Here is a 22,134-nt window from a genome sequence, read left to right on the forward strand (position 1 = left end):
AACGACTCATCGTAATAATTTGCACGTGCTGTCAATTAGCTTGGCCTTGCTTAAATTAAATCCACAACTTGAAGGGAGCAAAAACCTAGTGTCGTGGCCAGTATAGCAATGAATGAATCAGTGTTCATAAGTAAATAAGCTATAAGGTCAGTTTTGAAAAATAAGGTATTAAGCCTTCCAAATTGTATTGAACTGTCATGCAATTGTGGATTTAGACCATAGAGTTTAGTAAAATAACGACTGTATCGAGCAATTTGGGTGACAAACTACCTCTTGGATATCCATCACTAGGTGATGTAGATAATGTGGTATCTACTTAATTAGATTAGAGGGTGTGTTGATTTGGCAGAGTCAACCATCTTGGGGGTACTCAGCTCCTGTTCCATGGAATCATTAAAATCCTGTCCCATTTGAACATACAGTCTAATTCCCCTACTAAAGCTGACCAATCAAGTTGACTTTAATAATGACTCCACTCTGAAGCATTCCATTCAAATCTGCAGGATTTTTGCTACCAAATTAAATTTTAAAACTATCACTTCCAGAACGTTCAGCATAGAGGAAACCATGCTGGCATTCCTGTTATGGTATACTTAGAGCAACATGTATGAAAACCTCTAGTGAACACTTATGAACTCTGTTCCTATTTAAATTCAATAACTTTGAATGCCTCACCCTGCCGCCAGAAACTATAAAGACACACATCTTAGAATCATCTTTCCTACCTTTCTTCCTTCCTACTTTTATTAGCTGCTGATATATCACCTAATCCAGGTCCCCCTCAATTCACCAACACGCATGTATCTGAACACTACAGAAATCCAGCAAACCTCAAACGCGTCACCTGTCTCCCCTCTCTTCCAAAGTCCTTTAAATGTGCCCTTTGGAATGCACGCTGTCACCAGCAATTTCTTGAACATTTCTCTGTGTGGCTCCCTCACTTCTTATCCTCAGACATCCCCACCATCAGCATGGGTGATTTCAACATCCCTATTTCTAATCCACGTTCCAATGCTGCTATCAAACTACTCTCTCTAACATCCTCACTTGACCTCTCACAGTGGATTGAATTCGCTACTCATCAGGATGGCCAATGTCTTGATCTTGTTTTCTCTAGACTATGCTCAGTTTCTAATTTCCTTAACACTCCTTTCCCCCTCTCGGATCATCACCTTATTAGCTACTCGCTCACCCTCAGTTCTTTACCCTCCCTAGTGTCAAACTCTTCCAAGCCTCCTCACAACTGCAGGAATATCAACTCTATTGATCTTAAACTGTTTTCCACCTCTCTTCAACACCTTCTCTCCCCAATTTCTACATTCTCCTCTCCTGATCGGGCAGTACCCCATTTTCACCAAACCCTAGCAACTGCCATGGATCAAGTGGTTCCAGCGACACTACATACTTCGTGTAGACTTCGTTGACAACCGTGGCACACTAAAGTAACACAAGCTCTACAAAAACTTTCTCGTAAAGCAGAATGTCACTGGCGTAAATCTTGTACCTCTAATGATTTAATCACATACAATGATATCTACTGCTCCTATAGAAATGCTCTGGACACTGCTAAACAAACATACTTCCAATCTCTCATCTATGCTCAGACTTCTAATCCCAAATGCCTTTTTAACACATTTAAATCTCTTCTCAATCCTCCCGCCCCAAATCCTCGACTACCATCAGTGCCCAGGATCTTGCTTCCTTTTTCAAGGACAAAATAGATAAGATAAGACTTGAAATGGTATCATCTCCCTCGACAAGCAATCAGCTGAATTCCTTTGTAGCACCCTCTGACACTTTCTCTTCATTTGATCCCACAAATAAAAAGGACATTTCTACTCTCTTCTCATCTTCCTACTCTACCTCCTGTTCTCTTGATCCCATTCCCTCACAAATTGTTAGGTCCCTTTCTCCTGTGCTCATTCCCCCTCTAACTAAAATCTGTAATCTATCTCTTTATACTGGTATTTTTCCACAACTATTCAAACATGCAGTGATTACTCCCATTTTAAAAAAAACAAAATTCTGACCCGAATTCTTTCACAAATTACCACCCCATTTCTCAGCTCCCATGCCCCTCCAAGCATCTCGAGAGAATTGCCTACACTTGCCTCACACACTTTCTTACAGCAAACAACCTATTGGATCCTCTTCAATCAGGCTTTCGCTCTCAACACCCCACAGAGACTGCGCTGACCAAGGTTGTCAATGATTTGGTCACAGCAAAAAGTAATAACCATTACTCTCTTCTAATTCTCCTGGATCTCTCTGCTGCATTTGACACTGTTGACCGCTCTCTCCTCATACAAACACTACAATCCCTAGATCTTGAAGGCATTGTCCTACCCTGGTTCTCATCCTACCTATCTAATCACTCTTTCAGTGTTAATTTCTCTGGATCCACCTCTGCACCGCTTCCTTTATCAGTTGGAGTACCACAACGCTCAGTCCTTGGTCCTCTGCTATTCTCTATCTACACCACCTCTCTTGGAAGACTAATAAGCTCATTTGGATTTCAGTATCATCTCTATGTGGATGATACACAAATCTATCTATCCTCTCTTGATCTTTCACCATCTCTGTTGTCTCACGTTACTAACTGTCTTTCTGCCATTTCATCTTGGATGTCTTCTCGCCAACTCAAACTCAATCTTTCAAAAACTGAATTAATAAAATTCCCACCCAAAAACAGAAGCTTCCTGCCTGACATTTCTATTTCTGTTGATAACATTACCATAAATCCCACCCCGCAAGCTTGTTGCCTAGGTGTAATCCTTGACTCAGAACTGTCGTTTATTCCCCACATCGACTCTAAATCTAAATCATGGTACATACACTTAAGGAACATTTCCAGAATACGCACATATCTCACACAAGACACATCAAAAACCTTAATTCATTTACTCATCATCTCCTGCATCGACTATTGCAATTCAATTCTCCTCCTCCTCCTCCTTACTGGTCTTCCCAAAGTCAGACTTGAAACCCTAAAATCTATTTTGCACGCAGCTGCTAGATTGATTTTCCTTGCAAACCGTTCTTCCTCTGCTGAGCCACTCTGTCAGTCTCTACATTGGTTGCCTGTATTTCAACTAATCCAATATAAAATTCTGCTACTAACATACAAGGCCGTCAACAAAATTGCACCGACATACATTTTCTCACTTGTCTCAAAATATCTCCCAACTCGACAGCTCCGTTCTGCAGATGATCTACGTCTCTCTTCCACTCTCATCATATCCTTCCATTCTCGGTTACAGGACTTTTTTCGGGCTTCACCAACTTTGTGGAATTCCCTCCCTTGCTCAGTAAGATTTTCCTCTAGTCTTCAAACCTTCAAGCGTTCTCTGAAAACCCACCTCTTCAGACAAGCTTATGATATTCCTCAACCACTATCTTAATCTCCCTAGATTACCCTATTATCACCCTCTACATAGATAACACAAGACAACAGCCCTCTGACCAACATTGCCACATACACAACCCACTGAATACTTTTACCTTTGCATTCTAGATGGTCCATTGTGCAATATGATGTAGCACATGCCCTTGTGTTTCAAATTCCCATTGTCCTATAGACTGTAAGCTTGTGAGCAGGGTTCTCTTACCTCTCTGTCTGTATGTATTACCCAGTATTGTCTTATCAATGTTTGTTCCCAATTGTAAAGCGCTACGGAATTTGCTGGCGCTATATAAATAAATGTTGATGTTGATGATGATAGTCCACACTCCACAAATACAATTGTAACTGGTTACTGCAGCAATATAAACTTTAAATTAAATATGTTATCACTGATGTAATAAAGCAAAACTGAGGAGCACCATCAGGAGGTCTCTGCCAACAACAGATCATCAAAACTTTGATGGATTTACTAAATTTCTGAAGGTATTCATGTTGCCATAAATACTGATATCCTTCATAATGAGGTTGTTAAGATATAATTCAACATTTCCCCCATTGAAGGTCTTCATTCTGGAGAAGATGGAAAGTTCCAAACATGAAACAATGTTTTTTGAAAATTATATTCAAAAGGAAGATCTTTATAGAATCTGAATACAAAATAAGCTCAATAGCCACTTTATTAGGTACACCTGCACACCTGCTTGGTACTGCAAATATTCAGATTGTGGTATTTGCACCGCATCGGTTAATTCTTGATTTTAATTTTATCAGTTTCCATTATTTCTCATTATCTTATCATATTATATATTTTTACTTATATAATAATAATTTTAAAAAAATGGGAGTGCTACATCTAGTTGACCAAAACCAAATACCAAAATTTGGGAACAAGTTTGGCAACTTTGGACAATGTTGCTATTGCCTTGTCAAAGCTGAACAGTGAAACACGTGTTGGTGTTACTGTTGATTTTGCTAAACTTATTTACACATTTTGTAACTGGCATGGATGTGTGAATGAATGAGTGAAGATAATAGGTCTTTAGTTCCACTAAAGGATGGGAGGGTCAGAGCAGACTACATATGTGCAGATTATGAGTAGGATACTAGATGACCACAATGGCTTCACAGATGATAAGCTAAAATAGATAAGCGTTTTAACTGTATAAAATAATGCAATAAATAATAACCAGATTCAACAAAATAATAGTTTTATAAATCTAGTGGTGTATACAAAACTTTGAAAGAATTGGTTGAATTTCTGGAGAGAAAGCAGAACAATGCATGCTGTGTAGTGAATTGTATCAGCTCTTTGAAACACAGTGAGATTTAACCGAGAGGGCAGAATGTTAAAATGTAACCAATAGGGTTATTATTACGATTAACCTGTGTAACACAACATTATTGTAATAAAGATAGGCTGCAGCCAGTACAATATTATTCACATATTCAGGATTGTTATTTACTGTCATAATATAATTCTAAAAGGAAACTAGGAAAAGAAGAAGATACTTGATAATTTCATTAGAAGGCAACAAACGAATGTATTTTTGATATTGCTGTCTGCCTTAATTTTATATACAAAAATACTGTGAGATGTTTGTTAAAAGGAGTGGCAGAAAGACATAGTGAAAAATTTACAAACTCATAAACCATGAAATAATAATGGTAATTAATTATAGGATATGGATGTATATAAGGATAAATCAGTATATAAAAGTGGTCTGAAAAAGAAAAAATAATTGTACACAGATGGGCAATATAAGATATTTGCAGATTTAGCTGCAAAGAAAGTTTTAATACCAAATTTATAACTTTATGCTTAAAAACTTAATATTATTTCACTGTTGATTTTAATCAACTCTAACAAAGTAGTTTGTTTTAATGCGTATCAATAACATTTGACATTTTAAACATCTTATAAAGTGCACCTCAAAAAAGTAACTGCTTCTCCCAGTTTGGGAACTGTACATGGTTATTGAAGATATCTAATCAGTCAATCATGTGGCAACAACACATTGCATAAAAGTATGTAGACATGGTCTAGAGGATTATTTGTTGCTCAGATCAAACAGCAGAGTGGGGATGAAATGTGATCTAAGTGACTTTGGTCTGTGGATGATTGTTGGTGTGATTGCAATGATTGTTAATTGTCAGGGATAAGCCCCTCTAGCTACTCCCAGATTTAATGTCTCATCATATATTTCAACAGTCATACAATATGTCACCGCTATTTTGTCAGGAAACTACTCCTGAACCCCTTTATCTGTCACAAACCGCCCTCTGCGCACTTGTGACTTGAAAGCTTACTGTAAGGAAACACACAGGATTCCAGCCTAAACTTCACACTCACCTCTCTTTCAGGCTACAGATTTAGCTGGTCTTTTCCCCAACACATTCGCACGCATCACACCTCTCAGCAACTGCCACCAGCTACGTATAAGACCCGTAACAAACCTATGACTTAATCACCCAATTGCGCACACTCTCTGCTCTGGTAGCTAAACAGTTAACCCTTCACAAACTTGTTTCTAAAGAGTTAATCCAGTCAAGCAATCTGTCTCTTCTAAACAGGCAATGGATTCGTTTAGAGTAATAAGGACAGAACTATTAAATTGTTAGATTTAATATACAAAAGGTACAATGCTTACAGATAATAAAAAAAAACAATTAGATAAAGATTTGACATACAAATAAAAAATTGCAAATAGTTATAAAAACAAATGGGATGAAAGTACAGAGCGTCACTTACGTATAATAATCTGTATGCCTGGGGGTAGGCAGAAAAGATGGACAGTCCTTCAATTAGATGGATGCCCAAGAAACTGACCATTTGCTCCTTCCCAACACAGGTTTTTTAAGTAAAATGAAATAGGACGGCCTTCACGGGGCAGTGATGACACTAATAGGGGTGCAGGGTTGTCCACTGGGTGTCACTATAGTTTGACCACAAATATTCCAAAAGTTTTGACCTTTGGTAACTCTCCACATCCCAGAGACATATTTTTCCCTTTCAATAAACCAGTCATAATCTCACGCACATTTAAATACCAAACATGATGGAATTATAACAATGTGACATACCTTTTCCAAAAACATGGGATTATAGCTTTTCCCTGATACCGCTAGTACCTGCAATTCACTACCCAGGTCTGATTTCTACTCCTTAGTATTCAGTGGCGCACAGATGTCCAAAAATATGAAATTTGAAAACATCTTCTTTGAAGTTCACATTTCTATATACCTGTAAAGGCAGCCTTCAAATGCTGTCTTTGTCTGCAAGATTCTCACCTAGGCATATGGCTCTCTCTATTTTACACCTAGTGGTTCTTTTGTATTTACGCTAGCTATTGAAATGAAGTCAATTAGGAACTGGAATACAGGATCAAAACAATGGATGTCTAGGATCTGCATATCTTCAGCTAGTCTCCTCACAAAGGGTCTTCTGCTCAACCTATTTAACTCCTACTGGGCTAATTGACCAAATGTTTTAAAAAGGAAACAAACATTTATCTGAGGGGAAAATCAGGTTCACTTCTATGTATCAATACAATATTTTATTTGGGACCTGACATTTAATATTCTATTTCATCATATCAAATTTAGGCTCTCATCCTGACATTGAGTATCTCAGAAAATGTTGTTCTCATAGGATTTTCATGACCGACAGTATCTAGAGCTTACAGAGAATGGTGTGCAAAACATGCCTTGTCATTAAGAAAGGTCCGTAGAGAATGGCCAGACTGGTTCAAGCTGACAGGATGGTCTTAGTAACGTAAATAACTATGCATTACAACAGTAAAATGCAGATGAACAACTCTGAATGCATAGCATGTCAAATCTTGAAGTGGATCGGTTACAGCAGCAGAAGTCCACAAGAGGTTCTACTCCTTTCAGCTAAGAACAGTAAACTGAGGCTGCAGTGGACAGTTGAAGACTGGAAAAATGTTGCCTGGTCCGACACATCTCAATTTCTGCTGCAACATGCAGATGGTAGGGTCAGAATTTGGCATAAAAAACCATGAATCCTTAGATCCATCCTGCTTTTTCTCAATGGTGTTGACATAAGTGTACTCCAAAGGCCTCCACAGTCACTAGATCTCAATCCAAAGGAACACCTTTAAGATGTGGTAGAATGGGAGATTTGCAGTATGAATGTGCAGCTGACAAACCTGCAGCAACTGGATGATGCTATCATGTCAACAAGGACCAAATATTTCACAGCATTTAAAGCTAGCTCATATGGTATACTTAGATAGAGGAAGCTGGTATCACACATGACTTTTGGATATGTCCGTTTCACATCCTTCATATTCGTAAGATAATGTGATAATATTGCCACTAAAAAGACCCTGGAACAAATGGCGATTTGTGGAAAGGAACGTGACTGATCTAGGAATAAGTTGGTTAAATTGATAGCCTGCTAGAAATGAATTAAGAAGGTAAAGACTGGGGATTGGTTAAGAGTTGTGGGGGCCCCTGGACAACCAATTTGTAGTGAATAATACTGTCTTGTTGTGACTGGCAGTGCAATATTGTCTGTTTATATGTGTTAGTCTGGTTGTTTTGATAATCTCTCTTTACTGTAATCTTTTGTTTGTGTGTTGTTGTTCTTTTTGCTCAACATGAGTGTATAATTCTACAATTTTTTTGTTATTTTTAGGAGTTTATAATCTGTGTCCTTTTGCACTCTAAACACATAGATATTTGCCTTTATCGACTCTAAATCAGATTGTTCACCTGTCAGTCTATCAGTTATGAGCTCATCAGCTGGAGAGAATGAAATACACTGCATGGTTTGAGTGTACAATAAACTCTGCTTTATTAGTTACAAGTCCATATCTATGTAGCAAAAATCACGTATATATGAAAACTATGCCCCAAAAGGTTTTAACCACTCATGCTCCCTTTACACAGATGTTACTATATTCTCTCATTATCACACAGGAATACTTCCATGGGGGGGTTGGCTTATCTCCTGTCTGCTATGTCCAAGGTTATAAGCATAGTCTTGCAAATAATGAATTACTCCTACAAAACAGGTGCATCTAATCTCTCTTTAAGCTATAACAGAACAAAATGGCTATAAGGCAACAAGATGGCATCAGCTTAACAAAATCATATTTCTCACCCTTATCTTGCCTGGCTTGCTGTTTCCCAATCTTTAAGCAATCTCCTTAGGTATGTTGTTATCCTGTATTGTTTAGAACACATTACAGACATGGCAGTACTACCTGTCCTTGTCTTATCTAGAATATGCGTTACTACTTTGTCCTCAAAAACTGTCAGATCAGCTACCATATAGGTAAATTTTTTATTGCACAGTGTTGGTGACTTTTTTTGCACCCTCTAACATGCACACCTATATTCAGCAGGACTTTTACAGTTTATCTTGTCTTTATTATTCTTGTTACTATTATTTATTAATTTATTACTATTAACATTGCTGTGCTTTCCCTTTAATGTGAGAGAGCAAGAGAGAGAGCGAGAGAGAGAGGGAGAGGGAAGAAGAGGGAGGGAGAGGGATGTTGATTTTCTAAGTGGAAAAGACCATAAAATAGGGCAACTGCATACATATGAAACATATTTATTAAAATCACATACTAAATACATCTAACTCATACATCCTCTAACATGCACACAGATTTCTCATACACATACACACTAGAGATGTTCACTGACCCCCATGTTTTGGTTTTGGATCTGTATTATCTTCGTGTTTTGGTTTTGGTTTTGGCAAAACTGCTCTTGCGTTTTTTGGTTTTGATTTTGGATCTGTATTTTTTAGAAAAATTGCTAAAATATGCTAAAATCACATAATTGTGCCCTTTTTTGTTCCTACATTATTATTAACCCCAATAACACTAATTTCTAGTCATTGCCAGTCAATTTTGACTACCTGACAGGTCACAATATTATTTTCATACACATTCGGACAAAGACTGCAGCAAGCTGGCTGGATGCTAAATGACAGAGCAATGACACAAACATACAGCAGTTTACAGCTCATCTAGGAAACATTGCCACACAGCAGGGGCAGAGAAGAAAAGTGGTGCAAGATGGAATTCTCCTTGGGATTGTATGTTAAAAAACTTTAACAAACTCACACAGAAACAGGAAGAGTATGAGGTACAGTTTAACAAAGCAGGCACTGCAGCAACAAGGAGTGCCACTTTTGTGTCTGAAGTGCTAAGTTTGTTTGGGCCCCCACAAAACAAGCTAACAATTAAATTAAGGCAGCTAAGCCAACAGTGCTGTTGATGAACTGTAAGACTGCAGCAAGAGGCTGGTTAGAGTAATGGTACAAACACACAGCAGTTTATATCACATCTAGGAATCATTACCAGTGCCACACAGCAGTGTCAGGAAAGAAAAGTGGTGCAAGATGGAATTGTCCTTGGGCCCTCCTACCCACTCTTATGTTGGATCTTAAAAAGGACATGCACAGTTTAACAAACCAAGCACTTCAGCAACAAGGAGTGCCCCTTTTGTGGCTGAAGTACTTGGTTTGTTTGGGCCCCCCACAAAACAAGCTAAGAATGGGCTTAAGGCAGCTAAGCTAACAGTGCTGTCAATGAACTCTACAGTGGCAAGATGTTGTTGTCATCATCATCCTCACACAATATTAATTCATCAACATTGGAATTCACCATTACAGAAGTCTCTGTAACAAAAATGGAAAAAAAAAAACTTGTAAAAAGAAAGTTTTTACCCTTTTAAAGAAAAATACCTCTCTAATAAAGGTCAAATTTTACTTTAGAAAAACACCCTCATTCTCACTGTCATCAGTTTGTATATCATCCTCTCACAATACTAAATCATCCTCGCTGAAATCCATCATTGCAGAAGTCTCTGTATTTGATGTAATTGCTGGCAAAGGCATTCGTTGTGCAATTTGTAGTTCAATTTGAGGAACATAATTTTTTCCTCAATTTTAGGAAGTAACCTCCTACGCAGATCGCTGACAAGTTTTCCAGTTGTGCTTAAAACTCTTTCCGAGTACACACTGGAGGGTGGGCAGATTAGGTATCATCATCATCATCGTCAACATTTATTTATATAGCGCCAGCAAATTCTATAGTGCTTTACAATTGGGAGCAAACATTAATAAAACAATACTGGGTAATGCAGGCAGACAGAGAGGTAAGAGGTCCCTGCTCGCAAGCTTACAATCTATGGGTATTGCAAAGATAGTTTGTACATGGGTCTACAAATTGCCTTTTTTTCCTCCCAGTATGTAAAAGGGACTGTCTGAAGTGTCAGTACGCTGTCATTAAAATAATCTTCCACCATTCTTTTGATGTTGGTAGTAGAATCATGTGGAGTTACGGCAGAGGTGCCACGATTTTTGGCCAATTCTTTTAGACCAGACAAGATGTCAAAATGTTCTGCTGAGTCATCTGCATCATCCCTGGGTGTCTTGAAAAAGCTAAGTTTTTTCCAAGCAGCATTAGCCTGAAAAACTGAAGGAGGTGATGCTGTCATGTCAAGTACTACTTGTGCTGTCAGCTTGCTGACCAGGAGCTCATTGCATCTCTTGTGGTCTGGGGCAGTTAGAAAGAAAGTGAAGACATAGGGCCCGATTCATCAAGGTACGCAAACACATATGTATCTGCGTTGCATACTTTGAGTGACGCAGACACTTACGCAAGTGAAATAAGTTCCTCAAACTGCAAAAACACACCCTCCTGTGGTCCTGTACATTTAATGGACAGAAATAAGCAGCGCAAACGCAATAAAACACACCCACCTGCGGATCTTTAAACATGGTACAAGCACAAGCGACGGATCTCAAGCGATTGACGGGAAGCTAAGCAATGTATACGTCACGCCCACTGTGGGAGGGACGAACAGTTTTTTACACAGAACACAACACAATGCCTGGGGCTTATTTTTATGGGATAGCTCTTTACTCATTAATCACTGCCAAATAACAATGATGTGGAACACTCTGAACGCTGTTTTCGTTGTTTTTAATTAATAGCAAACTATTAGTGTAATACACACTTTTAACTAAAACACACATGGCCTTTCTGTGTTTTGGATTTCAAATCGCCGTATAGCACGCAAAATGCATGGATATTGCTACATTAAAAGCACATACATAATGAGTCGATAAAAATGTATGTTGTACTAGAAATTCATCTGGCTTTCCAGGAAAATGCATAGCATACTCTTCAATAAAGGATACACACACACACACACACACACACACACACACACACACAAGAGTGTACATAACCTCCACACAGATCAAGGGTTTCTGTCTGAATTAGAACTCATGACTGTCTTTATGGGAAGTGGAAGAGTTACCCACTAGCCCAACCTGAGACGTGAAAAAACACCCCAACAATACAGCATGCGTGCTACACAGGCAACTCACACTTAATAGTACTCTTCATTATTCCCACAAATTACTTACAAAATACCACTCTCACAGGTAGCTCACTGGTTAGCATTTTGGACTCACAACACAGCAGTCATGAGTTCAAATACCAAGCATACCCACAACTATTGTGTGGACTGGAATCATTATGCTAACAAGAAACACAGGCACTTCACACAATGGTTTCATTTTTTAATTTGGATTTGTTCTACAAGCTCTACCACATTGTAAAATATGCCCTCATATTTATCCTGTATTGTAAGAAAATCATTGCTTGGGGGGTATTTCGAAAAGCCTCAGGGCCCACAGTTCACATGCACATTATTATGTCCATGCTGACATTTATTACTACGAATGGACTGAGGGGGGGGGAGGGTTTGTAGGGGACAGCCTCCTTGGAGTTAAATGCAACATTGGCTGCAAACAGACTTTCATCTGGATCCACGGCGTATAGGTTAGGTCATGTACTCAGCTTTATCAAAACAGAACGCTCACCACACTTCAGTACCATCGAGCTTTGCAACGCTTGCACTTTTGCCTTACACCACTGACGCCACTTCTGGGTACAGTTTCCATGTTCTCTTCAATGTGTGATTGGCTTAGCTCTGATTCTTCAACTTAACATTGGACTATCACTACAATGACACATGATTTGGAGAAATTGTAAACTAGCTAGGGCATTTCACCTTTGGCAATTTATCTTGCACATGCTCCTTTTGGATCACATGCAAACAGCAAATCACAACCTTTTCTGCTAGAGAAATGATGATGGAGTTCAAAAAAACCATCTTCCTTAAATGTTACTCTTTTGGAATTATTATATACATTTTCTTTTGTCCTTAGACCTACATGTTGGGTAATTAGAATATATGAATAAAGACACACACACCAATGAATCTGTTTTTCAAATTTATATTATTATTAAACTCCTCTAAAAATCAAACATATTTACATAATGTAAGAAAACTATTTACAGTAAAAAATCAAAACGAAAAAAAAAAATTACTCCGAGAGTGAAGACCAGTAGGCTATTTTTTTTCAAATTTTTTTTATTCATTTTTTCGTTTTTTTGTGTTGTTTTATTAATTTATTTATAAATGAAGAAGATATATATAATTGATTATTTTATATATATATATATATATATATATATATATATATATATATATATATATTTCATTCCTTGAATAACTATTGTCTCTATGTCAGAGTGCATGGCTTTTGTCTGGAAGGAACTGTGAGGCTCAGTACATTTACATATCAAAGGAATTGGCCTCCAATCGGCTACATCAGCCCATCCCACAGAAGTTTTTGTAATTGCCATCTGAGGACAAAACTGTCCTATTTGGATCAGACTGATTACGCAGACACACACCAAGGATTTTCTCCCTGTATGGACTGAAAAATAGTAAAGTATATATGAGCCCTTTAATAGGGCTCTGCTGACATTGTAAATCATACTTGCCAACTCTCCCGGAATGTCCAGGAGACTCCCGAATTTTGCAATCTCTCAATTCTGCCCACTTCACTAGGAAGTACCCCACTTCCTAGTGAAGTGGGCAGAATTAGATCCCAAACGCCGCGATTCCCGGTGAATTGCGGTGTTAGGCTCCGCCCCCTGCTGTAAAAAATGTGTCATGATGTCACAGGGGGCGGGACCAAAATGACGCAATTTTGGCTCCCCTGCTCCCCTCACGCCCCCCTCCACTGGCTGGCTCCCGGAAGGGAGCTGAAGAAAGTCGGCAAGTATGTTGTAAATATGAGTAAAATGTACACTGTGTATTGTTAGTGATCTATAGACTATAGGAACTATAATAGGCTGTGTTGTAAGCGTTGTTATAGAGTCACAGACCATGTGGTTTAGCTGTTAAGAAGGGTTTTGTTTAGGCTAACACTCTAAGCATAGAAAGTGAAGTTGCATGGGATAGTCATAGAATTAGATGTTGTCATTGTAGCAAATGTTTAGTTTGCTTAAGAAGTGATGTCGTTTAAGGGTTTGAAATTAGTAATGAGTTTGATTGTAACAATACAATAGACTTCATACTTGAATAGTATTGTATTTGATGTAGCACTAGTGAGGCTTCTCTGTGAATATCTGCTAGATATTCATACTGTATTGTATAACACTTTGAAGTTCTGATTGTTGAGTTTAATACTGACTGTATTTGGTAAATCGTCTGGCTGGTCTGTGCTCTCATTCCAGATGTGTGATAAGATAAAAAGACTTTTGCTGGGAAGTTTTGTAGAGATCTCCTTCTTCCCCTGCTAGACAAGAAATGTTAGTGGACATAATGTGATAACTGCTGAATAGAGAGCTATTTGTGGTGGACTAGCTAATACTGCTTGTAATGAGTTATGGGTCTGTCCTGACGTTGAGGCGTTGTGAGACAATGTGAGTTTGTAACAAAGTATTGCAAGTCAGTCATTTTGGATGGTGACTACATTGTAAGATGATCTGAGATACATATACACAGTCACATACACGCACACACACACACACGCATAATTAACAAGAAATTAATAAGTTATTGTACCTACACACAGAATGCCATCTATTATATGTACCGTGTGTAAGATTATGTTATCGAAATTATATTATTACATTATTGTACAAGTAAAGATTCTATTTCATACATATATATCTGTGTTGTGGTTATGAATTTATAATGTCTTGATATAGGAGATATTATATATATAAATATGTGTGATACAGTAAATCAGGTTTAAAGGTCTGAAGTAGGCGTGTCATACGTGGTAAAGCGTAAATGCATATGGTAAGATAACGAGCGTATCCAGAAATAAAAGAAGAAGATAGCGTGGGCAATTATTGCGTAAATACGAGCCCTTCAACAATAAATGTAGACATGTCGGCCCTCATTTCTCTCAAAGTTGGTGGGAGGGGGAGTCCAAATGTCAGCTTCCTCCATGTGAGCTGAAAGAAAGCAGAAAAAAAAACATTAAATACATGTAAACCTATTTTGACAGACAAAAAGAAATTACTAGAGATGTGTACTGTTACATTACTTTCAAATGTTAGGCCTCTGGCTACAAAACCATTTGGACGCACATTAGACGTTGATAAGGCTTTGGAGTAGCATTTTGATAGATGTACTACATTCTGCGTGGACAGGGTTGCCTTACCAGCATTAAAGGCCCCAGGGCAAAGCACTACAGTGGGGTACAACCTACAAAACCACTCACAGGAAGTAACAATATTTTGATTTTTCAAATTGATTTCCCAGAAAAAAGAATAATATACTAACAAGTTGACAAGGCTCTCGGGCCCATTTGTGTTGCCCCTGCCCTGCATGCCTATGTGTTAAGATGGCTGTGGCTGTTCTTTTCTGGTTTACACAAACTCACATTTGGATGTCCATTATCATTGCAACCTGTGTCATAAATGTCACCTTTAAATCAACATGTGTTCCAGTAGGGATTAGTTCCAAATTTTAACTACATTGAAGTGGTATCAAAATCAAAATACCCTTTCTTGTAAACACTTACTATCTCCTAATGCCTTACCAGCTTGAGGCACCATCAGCTGGCAGTCGGCCTCCTCGTCCTGCTGGACCTCTGTTTCTGCCTCCGGCTCCTCAGCAGACCACTCAGCCACCCCAGAGACGCAAGGGGGGGATTGGGCCACAGGCTGGGAGTCCTCCTCTGCTTCGTCCTGGGCCTCGCCCTGCTCCTCCACCTCTGTCTCTGGGGAGCTTCGGCCTCGCCCTCTGCCTGGCCTGCCACCTGCTGCCACTGGTCCTCCTCCGCCTCCTCCTTCTCCTTCACCGGCCGACGGCGTTGCCGCCGTTCCCAACGTGCCCGGACTGTTTGAAACAAGGCAAAAAGAAAACAGGCTATTGTTAACACAATCACCAGCTTAACAAACCGATAGTATTATGACAATCAGCTGGTCATACATGTTTAATAAACTTTGCATTGCCAGCAGACACAAATATTAGCTACTACCAAAGCAAGGAGCTAAATATGATAAACACAAAGCATTTCACATGACCTGTCACAAATGTTTGTTTTTGGTATAGGGATGTGGAATATCTCCGTGGCCTAGTGGTTAGCACTTTGTTCTCACAGCACTGGGGTCAGGAGTTCAAATCCTAATTCATCTGTGTGGAGTTTGCAGGTTTGCTCTATACTTGCATGTGTTGATTACAACACTTCCAAAACATGCTACTGGCCTGGTAATTTGGATAGTTTAGATATTGCCAGTAGTCTGTGTGGAAATGTTAGGGAATTTAACTCTGCAAGCTACTATGGGGCAGGTATAGATGTGAATGAGTTCTCTCTGTACAGCGCCACTTAATTAGTTGTGGGATATCAAATACTGTGGATGATGCCAATACTTTAGAAATTGTCCTTTGATGGGACACGCTCACAGTGCAAATAGCCAGTTGCATCTTATGGAACCTTAAACATCTTTGAAATTGAGCTAAGGTTTTTGGTCTTTCAAATGTGTTGCTAATAATAAAAACACTTCTGGCACTCAATTCTGCAAATGGATTTTAAGCTTAGGTCACCAGAGCTTGATTTCAAAACCTGCATTAATGTCCTGAAGTTTCTCACTAAATCATGTGGGAAAGTAAATGTTCAGTAGCCAAATGTAGGAGACAGGAGCCAAAGGAGGTTGGGTGCATTGGAAGGGGAATTACTTTTCCAGTGTGGAGAAAGATTGATATGTAGTGTAGTGGTAGGCCATGTCCGGTGATTTAGGTGAACATAGTTGGATACATATACACAAAATATATGTTTACACACGTTTTCGGCGATTAATAGAGAACTCACTTCTTATAATCTACTCTCAGAGCAGCTGGGGCTGATGCCGGCGGAAGTCGCTCCAGCGCCTCTGGAGTTGAATTATCGACCTGCGCCTATTGAATGGCAGTCTGATATATCTGCGGACCCTACGATAAACCTCCCGCTTCCTCTCGTTGCGGATGTATCTGCCCGAGGGCATGCTGTCCATGCCCTCGGTCAGAATCCTCAGCTCACGGCGGCTAAATACAGCAGACCTCATTTTTCTACAAGGAATCTAACTCTGCAGTACTCTATGCTCGGATTGGTTCTCTGAGCACGTATGGGCGCACTCACGTCTCACGCAGATCTTTCCGACACCTGTGTGTGTAATGGTTGCCCACTCCATCCAACAATATGGCGTCCGTCACGGATGAGACGAGTACTCTATGTTTTGCAGTGAGGAAACATTAATGTACATCTGGCTTCTCAATTAAATCAGTTATTTAATCCCATTCAGCCTCTTTCTTCTCTCCTGCAAATTTTAAATTTCACTGAGCAGGCTCTGCTATACTGTGGACATGATGTTTTTTGGGGCAGAGATTTGACAAACATGTGTAAACATTGTTAATGCAAAATGGGCCTATCTGGAAATGTATATTATTGATGTGTTTTATTGAGAATACACAAACAATTACCCTATAGGCATAAGTGAACTATAGGAAGTCTCATACTAACATGAATAAATAACATACAGTGTATCTGTATAAGCGTCAAATCCAACCCCAGTGTGGAACCGAGCTCAGAGATGCTATGGGAATGAATAACAACAGAATTAACTACTAGGGTTACTATGTGCTAGCCTAGGGCAGACACACTAGGGGGACATGGGGATAGTAAGTAAATCTTACACCATATAGTGTCAGTTTTGCCCTTGCAGTAACTTGGATTTGATGCTGTCATCAGAAGGTGTTTGAAATGGAGTGTAGATTTGGAGTAGGGTAATGGCTTTTAAAAGTAGATTTGTTCAAATCTTTGTTGAGTGCTTTGCCTACCTGTCATTTGCATATCTGTCTTTGATTTGGCGCATGCAATTTTTGCAATCTACATCAAGTTGTGTCATAGTTGTGCACAGTTAACATTAGGCCTCTTGGTAGTTCTTCCCTATAAAAAACACATTGGCTGTTGGTCACAGGATGGCCATGCAGACGTGGTATATTCCTTGCCTATTAGCTATTTAGGCACACAAAACTCAGCATATTGATTGGATATAATTCAAAACACAGCTTTGTATAAACCACTATGTTTGTGGTGATGTTGAAAATCTCACTACAGATTGTGTGCCAGTGTTCAGTACTTACTGCTTGCCATTCTGGAGGATGGTCAGTCTGCTGCATGAGGAGAATGAAACTGTGGCCTCAGAGTGCTATTATGTGTCACACTTTGAAAGTATTTGGGCTACCGTACATGTAGACACATGTTAAAGCAGGCATTGGTCTTACTCTACCCAAAATAGGCCCAACATATGCATTACTCACACACAGTACTTGCAGATATTCCAAACAAAATTGACAAGTGAGTCTGCATAGGATGAATGCACTTAAAGGGAGACAGGGTTTGTAGTAAGCTGAACTTTTACCTGAAGGGGTTAACATAGGTTTTGGCCCGACCAATGTGTGCTCCAGTGGGAGGGACCTTGATTGGTAAAGAAGGCTGTACTTCCTGTTCTGCCTCATTCCACAGCACGATATCCTGCAGAAAGGAAGGCAACAGATAGATCGGGTAAGTACCCTGTCTTTTTGTCCTTATTCACTGTATTTTGTTTCCTGGCTTAAATTCACTATCCCTGTCCCTTTTTCCATTTTTACTCCCAATTTTGCCCTGCATTCTGCCTACCCTTCTTCTCTCCTTCTTTCTTCCTTCTCCCTCCTCCTTTCACCCCTGTCTCCCCTCTCCCCTTTCACCCATCCCTTGTCGCCATCTCCCAATATTCCTTTTTTATGCTCCCTTGCTATTAGAGCCATGCCCCATCCCAATCAGTCCTCTAATCGCCCATCCCGCTTCAGGTCCCCCTCCCCTCGGAGCTCCGGGCGCCATGTTTACTCCGTCTCTCCTCCCGCCCTCCCCTTGGCGGTTAATCCGGGTCCCCTCCTAATCCACAGCGTGAATCCGTGATGCAGGCTCACGCTTCTGATAGTGGCACCTAAGTGGCAGAGCTCAGCGGACGGCTGGGACGCTCGGTGCGGCCAGCTGGGACGGCGAGGCCGCGCATGCGCAGACCAAGGGCGCCATCTCGCGCGGCCGAGCCTCAAGCAGCCGGCGGCAGCGGGGAGGGGGATACGGCTATGGGCGGTCAGGTTCCTCCGTCGGCCATTCCTACCCCTGCATCTGCGCAGGTGGTAGATCCCTATCCTGTCAGGGGGAGTGAAGGGGGGGTTAGACTGCAGGAATCCACCACCCCACTGGGTAGAATGGAGGGGACAGGTGGTGGGGGTTTCAGGCAGTGCCCAATCACCCCATCCATCCCAGCCCGCAGGGGGGGCTCACGGTCTCATAACCCCGCTGCCCCTCACCAGCTGCATTTTCCTCCCAGCCCCTTTTTGCCCCATAGTAGCAGGGGCTCAGCGTGGGGCGCGCATTTTGGGGGAGAACCCTCGTTAGACCGGGTTATGTCCATAAGGGCTACCACGAGGGCAGAGATGGTCCAGTGATACAGGAGGGAACAGGGGTAGACGGGGACAGATAGGTTTGATAGCGTGAGTTCGGGTGATTTTGGCGAAAGGAGTGCAGCGCCTGTGTGGCCTCCCCTTTACCGCCATGTCCTGCCATCACCGGACGATTGGAAGTACAGACCACGTCGGGCCTCCTCTCCGGTGGAAGCGGTCAGGAGTAGCATTTATTTTAGTCGGGACACCATGCAAGATAACTTAGTTTTTGATTATAATCATTCCAGCGGTGGTAATACGTCCCAATGGTCTCCCCCGGGGAACCGCCAGTCCAGGCCAAGCTGTTTTTACAAGCAATCTTCTCGGGGTCACGTTATGATAACATCCCCCCACAGCGTCGCGTAGTGTTGGAGGGTTTCTTTAGCCCGGGTCCCTATGCGTCATCAGGCCAAGATCTCGGAGGCCCAGCCATGGGATCGGCGCGGCGCCGCTTAGACTACATTCCTAGGGCTCAGCTTACTGCTTCTCTTTGTGTTTCAGAGCCTGCGGCCACAAGCCAGGAGATGAGGGTTGCCGGTGGAGGTCCTTCTGGGTCCGAGTTGCGAGCCTGGAGGTCATCAGGGACCCTCGAGGAGTCGATACCAAGCTCGGCGGGTGATCCGGCCCTGTCAGCTAGAGACGGAGTGGCGGCTGCTGATACCGGGAATCCTGCGCCTCAGGGTGAGTCCATTTCTGGTACCACACATAACACACAACTGATGGGGTCACCAGTTCTCTCTACTAGCAGTGATTCTTCAGATTCTGACGATAGACCCAGGAAACTTATCAGGTTATTGGAAACAAAGTTACTGGGCAAGCGCAGCAAGCAGACACCGCAAGCAGGAAGCGTGGAGCGGACGGTGGCTAGGAGTGACTTAGGGCAGGTCGAAACCCTTGAGATAACCCGTGGTATTCGTCCTAGTGTACGGGATGGAATTAGGCGCGGGAAGTATGTGGACATGTTTGCACTGACGGGTAAGGACAAGAAGGCGCTAGCCGCGGCATGTGAAAAGTCAGGCATGGGGGAAGACAGGTTCAGATCGTTCCCTAGATGGTCGAATGCCTTCTCTATTTTTGCTACCATTTACCTAGAGACTAGGCCCGGTGAGCAGGATGAGGTGTGGAAATACATGCACCTGATTAGCGGGATGGTAGTGAAGGATGGCCCGTTAATCTGGAGAGCATATGACGAGCTCTTCCGCAAGCGGATGAGCGGGCGCGAGAAGCTCCCGCTGGGGTCTAAGGACATCGACACCTGGCTGGAACTCATGAGACAGAGCAATCAAGGGGCTGAGGGTAGCACAAGCAGGAGGTTTCAAGGGCCGGGGAGGGTGCAAGCGACCCTCCCCACAAATGCTTTGATTTTAACGCAGGCTCTTGCCAGCGAGGAGCATCTTGTAGATTTAAACACAATTGCACGGCATGCGGTGGTCAGCATCCAGCCGCCGAATGTGCAAGGGCCCGACGAAGTGGGGGTAGCGGAAGAAGCGCAAACCCAGCTATGCCGAGTCAAGGGTCCATCGCCAAATAATTTGGCTGAATTGGACAAATGGCTCGCTTGGTTCCATGATAGAGACACCGCTGCTCTTCTACTTGACGGTTTTCCTCTAGGCTTTAAACTCCCAGTTCAGGGCAGCATTTCTACGGCAGCTCAGGTCAATTTGAAGTCGGCGCTCGCTCTCCCAGAAGTTTTAGACTAAAAAATTCGGAAGGAGGTTGGTCTGGGTTGCATGATTGGCCCGTTCATACGTCCTCCCATCCCAAATCTTATTTTGTCCCTGGTAGGGGTTGTCCTTAAAAAGGCAGCGGGAAAATTCAGACTGATACAGCATTTGTCGTACCCAGCTGGCCTATCAGTGAACGACGCTATAGACGCCACCCTAAGTTCGGTAAATTATCAATCGTTTGAATCTGCACTAGCATTGGTTCAGGAATGTGGGAGGGGTTCCCTGTTAGCAAAAATTGATATCGAGTCGGCTTTTAGGTTACTGCCCCTTCACCCGGAGTCGTATCAATTCATGGGTTTTTGGCATCGTGATGGATACTATATCGATCGCTGTCTTCCCATGGGTTGTTCGATATCCTGTGCGCTATTCGAGAAGTTCAGTGGCTTCTTGCATTGGTGCATTCAGGCGGGAACGGGGTGTCGGTGGATCGCACACTATCTCGACGACTTCTTGGTTATCGGGCCACCTGATTCCACTTGTTGCCGGGATACGCTGTTTTCCACTGAGGCTCTTTTTAGGGTGCTAGGCGTTCCCATTGCCACGGATAAAACGGAGGGCCCAGCCACGTGTCTCTCATTCCTTGGAATTGAGATCGACACTGTGGCCGGGATCTGCAGGCTCCCAGCTGAGAAGGTTTCCAAGATGTGCGAGGCTATTGCTGAAGTGCTAGGTTCCAGCTCCAGTCCATTTAGGCAGGTTCAGTCCCTGTTAGGGAGGTTCAACTTTGCCTGCCGTGTGATTCCCATGGGTAGAGTTTTCTGTAGAAAGCTTCAGAGAGCCACTGCGGGTAGGAGTAGGCCGCCGACTATCCAAGGTGATCAGGGAAGATTTGCAAATTTGGCTCACCTTCCTCAGGGAGTTCAACGGGACGCGAATCTGGCCGTCACCACCCGTAACAAACTTTAATATTGACTTGTTTACGGATGCTTCCGGAGCATGCGGCTTCGGCGCTTACCTGGATGGTCATTGGTGCGCGGAAAGCTGGCCTGAAGAGTGGCATAGGGTAGGAATTACCAAGAATTTGTTGGTCCTGGAGCTAATCCCGATTGTGGTGGCAATTGAACTGTGGGCGCCCGCGTTGCGAGGGAAGCACATGGTCTTTTGGTGTGACAATTTGGGGGTGGTCCAGTCGATCAATAAACAAAGCGCATCCTCCCACCATGCAATATCTCT

This window comes from Mixophyes fleayi, chromosome 5, assembly GCF_038048845.1.
Source record: "Mixophyes fleayi isolate aMixFle1 chromosome 5, aMixFle1.hap1, whole genome shotgun sequence".
Taxonomy (NCBI): Eukaryota; Metazoa; Chordata; class Amphibia; order Anura; family Limnodynastidae; genus Mixophyes; species Mixophyes fleayi.